The following is a 6,084-nucleotide window of genomic DNA, read 5'->3' as shown; positions in this document are numbered from 1 at the left end:
GGATGATATTCATCATGCAACAGCTAGCTCCCATTCGTCAATGTGATGTAGGCATGCATTCCGTGTGTCGTCATACGTGCTTAGGGAAAAGAACTTGCATGACATCTATTGTCCATCTCTCCCGTGGCAGCGGGGTCCAAAAGGAAACTACGGGATATTAAGGTTCTCCTTTTAATAAAGAACCGGACCAACGCATTAGCACATGGTGAACACATGAACTCCTCAAACAATGGTCATCACCGGGAGTGGTTCCGGTTATTGTCACTCCGGGGTGGTCGGATCAGAACACATATTAGGTAACTACAACTTGCAAGATCGGATCTAAAACACACATATATTGGTGACAACATAATAATTTCAGATCTGAAATCATGGCACTCGGGCCCTAGTGACAAGCATTAAGCATGGCAAAGTAGTAGCAACATCAAATCTCAGAACATAGTGGATACTAGGGATCAATCCCCATCAAAACTAACTCGATTACATGATAGATCTCATCCTACTCATCACCGCCCAACGAGCCTACGAATAGATTACTCACGAACGACGAATAGCTTCATGGAATTGGATGGTTCATGTATGCATGTTTTAAGTGCAAGTTTGTATGCTCCTTTTAATGAATGAAAGTATAGTACATTATTGTTGTTCCTTGTCTATTGCTGTGTGAATTCAGCTCAACTGTTCTAATCTAATTTTCTTGGGTGTATGTAGGACATAGAGAATATTGAAAGACTAGAAATTACTGGTGTTGGTGGTCCATCTGGCCGTGGACTAGGATTTATACTGCCAAAGTACATACTACCAAATGGCGCAGAATATAAGCTGTCACATAATTTGCATATTCCAATTTGTATAGCACCAAATTTTCACTTTATGCAAGAACAAGTGATAAAACAGTGCCCAGTGCAAGTTATTATAAAGCTGAAGAAAACAATAAACATTAGCTGTGGGTGTTCACTTAGGGCTACAAGCCAAAGCTTCAGAACTTTTTCACTTAACAAACAGTGAAAATTCAATCCCATGTCTGAAGCTGGATACTACTACATGAGGATAGCTGACCTTGACGATGATGTCAGACTTGGCTTGCACCAAGGAATCCCTCAGGTTCTGGGCCTGCGCCGGACCGTGCAAAAACACCATGAGAAATCTCTGTTAGAGCTAGCGTACAGGCTTGCAGACTCCTCTGAACCCAAACAACACCAGAATAGAACAAATCTGTGTGAAATCGGTCGCTCCGTTTGACCGCATCGACTGATGTCTTCATCCAAGCACAGTCTCAAGTAGCGGTGGAGTAGACAGTCATGGTAAATTGAGAGAGAGAGAGGAGGGGAGGCAAAGGGGGAGGTGGAGAGTGGACCTGTGAGCCCCATCCGATGACCCCGATCTGCTTGACGCCCTTGAAGGCCTCCGGGAGCAGCGGGAAGAGGTTCCGCCGGTGGAGACGACGAGGAGAGGACGAGGAAGGTGCTGCACTGCAGGGGCGGAGGAAGGGGCGCCGCCGGTGGAGAGGACAAGGACGGCCTGGGTCTTGCAGGGGGACTTGAGGCGGCGGCCGAGGACGGTGAGGTCGGGGAGGTGGTGGCCCTCCGCGGCGGCGGAGCTAGGGTTCGGGGAGACTGCGGGCGCTGCTGGGCAGTGGAAAGGGGGTAGGGGGGAGGCCGCGCGCGGGAGAAGAGAGCAGGGCGCGAGGGCAGCCGGCTTAGGAATGGCGCACCCCGAGCGGTGCGCCATTAGAATGTTTTTATATAGTAATGGCGCATGTATATGAGGTGCGCCTTCTCTATGTTGTTAACCTCCGAAGTAGTAGCGCAGTGGTACGTGGGTTTTGCCTCCTAGCAGGAGGTGGCGGGTTCGAATCCTCTTCCCCCCTCCTTTTTTAGCCCTTTTTTTCTATGCATTGTTTTCTTGTGCTGGTTGCACCTTGGTTTGAGAAGTGCCTAGTATTTTTTTAGATGTTTGCAAGTAGATGCCTAGTATTTTTTTTTGATTTTTGCAATTAGATGCCTATGAATATCTAGTGCCTCCCAACAACACATCTAGTGCCTAATATTTTTTTTTGATGTTTGCAAGTAGATGCCTATGAATAGGAGTTGAATCTTGTGAATATGTGTTCTAGTGGTAAGTATGCCGACGGCGGCGACGGTGGAGCGGTGGAGGGTGTGGGTGTGCTCAGCGGCGAGGGGGATCTTGCGAGGGGTGAAAGCGATCGAGATGGAGGGGATCGAGATCGAGTGCCCTCATGAATATTCAATATTTTTTCATATTGAATATGAAAAAATATCATCAAAATTGAAAATGTCGAAATACAATCGAGAAATGAAGGCTACAATTTAAATACAATCGATCTTAGCTAGCTATGTGTTCACAATCTTCTTGCCCTTATTTTTCATAAATGGAGTTCTTCTCTTGAACGGACGTCCTTTAGGTAGGGTGGTCCTGCTTCTTCTTGTGGTGTATGCTGGTACTTCATCATCGTCGTCATGTTTTAAGTGCAAGTTTGTGTGGTGCGCCATTAGTATATAGTAGTGGCGCACTGCTTGTGTGGTGCGCCATTAGTATCTATATCATCTATAGCCCTTTTCCTAGTAGTGGGAAGAAGGTTGATGATGACGATGGCGACGATTTCCCTCTCCGGAGCGCAAGACGGACTCTAGATCTGCCCTCCAGATGAAGAACAGGTGGTGGCGGCGCCTCCGTATCGAAAACGCGACGAAAACTTCTCTTTTTATTCTGGGACGAAAGGCAACTTATAGAGCTGGAGTTGGGGGCGGCAGGTGCGTGTGGGCCCCACAAGCCTGCCCACGACCACCAGGGGGTGGTGGCGGAGCAGGGGCTTGTGGCCCACTGGCCCACCCCCTGAGGTGGAACTTGGCGCAGATATTTTTGATATTTTCCAAAACTTCTCCCCGTAAATTTTCACGACGTTTGGAGAACTTTCATTTCTGCACAAAAATAACACCAAGGCAATTCTGCTGAAAACAGCGTCAGTCCGGGTTAGTTCCATTCAAATCATGCAAATTATAGTCCAAAACAAGGGCAAAAGAGTTTCAAAAAGTAGATACGTTGGAGACGTATCAACTCCCCCAAGCTTAAAACCTTGCTTGTCCTCAAGCAACTCAGTTGACAAACTGAGAGAGAAAGAAAAACTTTGACAAACTCTGTTTGATCTTGTTGTTGCAACTATGTCTAACTCATAACCAAAATTTCAGCAAGATCACAAGTTAACCACATAAGCAAATGACACAAAGGTCTCACGGTAAACTAATATCAATGGCATAATCAGCTAACGAGCAAATAATAATGAGTTTCAAATACCAACACTTCAATCACAACAAGCATGAAGCAATATGAATAGGTGGTGTCTCGCTAGCTCTTTCTGAGACAGCAAAACATAAATGCAGAGCACTTTCAAAGATCAAGGGCTGACTAAACATTGTAATTCATAGCAAAGAAGATCCAGCCACAGTCATACTCAATATCAATCAAAAGCAAAGCATAAAAATGACAGAGGTGCTCTCTAATTGGTGCTTATAAAAGAGCAGGATGACTCGACAGGAAAATAAATAGGCAGGCCCTTCGCAGAGGGAAGCATTGATTTGCAGAGGTGCCAGAGCTCAAGCTTTGAAAACAGAGATAATAATTTTGGGTGGCATGCTTTCATTTTCAACGCAATGACCAAGAGTTCTCAATATCTTCCATTCTACTCATGCTATAGGCGGTTCCCAAACAGAAAAGTAAAGTTTTAAGTCCCCCACCACCAATCAATCACACTCCACGGCTAGCCGAATCCTCGAGTACCGTCCATACTAACATCAATCCGGGGGGAGTCTTGTTTTACAGTTATGTTTTCGATTTAAGCATGGAACTGGGCATCCCAAATATTGGCCCCTTTCTCATGAATGACTGTGAATAAACACATGTCAAGGATAACACTCCTAGCATGGAAGATACCAATAGCCCTCTGTCACCACATGAGCGGTTCGAGCATGCAAAACAGATTTATTTCTTGAAGGTTTAGAGAATAGCACATGCAAATTTACTTGGAACGGCAGGTAGATACCGCAAATAGGTAGGTATGGTGGACTCTCGTGGAAAAACTTTTGGGTTTATGGAAGTGGATGCACAAGCAGTATTCCCGCTTAGTACAAGTGAAGGCTGGCAAAAGACTGGGAAGCGACCAACTAGAGAGCGACAACAGTCATCAAGATGCAATGAGTTGACTAACATTGAATGCAAGAATGAACAGGATATAAATCACCATGAACACGAACATCATAGAGGCTATGTTGATTTTGATTCAACTACATGCATGAACATGTGCCAAGTCAAGCCACTTGAAACATTCAAAGGAGAATACCATCCTATCATACTACATCACAGTCATCTCAATATCTATGTTGGCAATCAAGACAAACCATTATAAGCTCTCAGCTAAGTAAGCATGGCATCAGAAACTATGATCTCTAAGTTGTCACTGCAAACATGGTTCTCTCACAACAAAGCTAAATCTGGGTCGACAAGCTAGTCATATTTACAAAAACAAAATAGATAGAGTTCATACCAGCTTTTCAGTCTCAGTCACTTCATCATGTACCATCATTGTTGCCTTTCATTTGCACGATTGAACGATGAAAACGATAATAAGCGCATTGGACTAAGCTGAATCTGCAGGCAAACACAAAGGAGAAGACAAAATAATATGGCTCTTTGAAAGCTAAACAGGTAAGCATGTAAGAACCACTAAACATTGTAACCAATATCTTCTACCTTGACACAAAGAAAAGGAAAGATATTTACACGGGAAAGCTCCCAACAAGCAAAAGAAGAAAGAAAAATCTTTTTGGGTTTTCTGAAAAGGACACAAAACAAGAAAACAAGAAAACAAGAAAACAAAAAGAAACTAGCATGGATAATACAGTGGCAAAGTGTAAACACCAGCTAATAGAGTGAAAGCATAAGCATGAATGTAAAGTCGGCGAGAACACGTACTCCCCCCAGCTTAGGCTTTTGGCCTAGCTTGGTCTACTCCCATGGATGATCCTGGCGAAACCCAAAGTCATAATGGGTGTTATATGGGAGTGCTGCAGCCACTGCCTGAATAGCTGCCCCACAAAGTCGAGCAGCAGTCGCCTCCCTCTCATACTCCTCTGGCTCTCCTATGGTTATGTAGTATCTTTGTTTAACCTGAAAGTCGAAGAAAGCAGGAGCAGGAAGGGTAATATGGAAAACACGCTGCCGGTTAAATATCAAGCGGTATAGGAGAGATGCATGATCTCTCTCAAGGAACTAGTAGTGTGTTAGAGCGACACGATCAAGGTAGGCTGTACGGAGAGGAGGGTCTTCTGGACGGATGGATACCCCAAGAAAATTTGCTAAGCGTGTAGCATAAACTCCACCAAATAAGTCCCCCTCACTGGCATTTTTATTCAGCCTCCTTGCTATAATAGCTCCCATATTGAAGCTCCTGTCACCTGTTGCTGCGCTCTTAAGGATACTAAGGTCGGAAGCGCATAAGTGACAATGTGCACCCTTGCCGTTAATGCACCTACCTATGAAGAGGGCAAGATAGTGCAAGGCAGGGAAATGGATGCTTCCTATGGTGGCTTGCGTGATATCTCTAGTTTCTCCCACAGTTATACTGGAGACAAAGTCTGTGACCGAAGACTTAGGAGGATCAATAACACTACCTCCATCGGGTATCTTGCAAATCCTATTGAAATCCTCGAGACCCACGGTATAGGACTTATCGTACAGATCAAACAGTATGGATGATTCATGGCCAGCTAAAATTTAAATCTGCGCACGAAAGAGGCAGTGAGCATAGCATACTGTTCACATTTATCTGAGAGGAATTATTCTAACCCGGCATTGCGGACAAGTGCATCAAACTCATCCTTGAAGCCTGCTTCGATCATGAACTCATCGGAAGGCCATTCACATGGTTGCACCGGTGCGTCCCTTAGTTGAAAAGGTTCGGGCTCCCAAAAAGAGAGACGAGGACCCTTCTTACTTGAGGAACCACCATGAATCTTCCTCCTGAACGTAATTTCCTTGTGCTGAAATTTTTGAAGTTCAAGAGAAAAG

This window comes from Hordeum vulgare, chromosome 5H, assembly GCF_904849725.1.
Source record: "Hordeum vulgare subsp. vulgare chromosome 5H, MorexV3_pseudomolecules_assembly, whole genome shotgun sequence".
Lineage (NCBI taxonomy): Eukaryota > Viridiplantae > Streptophyta > Magnoliopsida > Poales > Poaceae > Hordeum > Hordeum vulgare.
Note: the sequence above shows the minus strand (reverse complement) of the source record.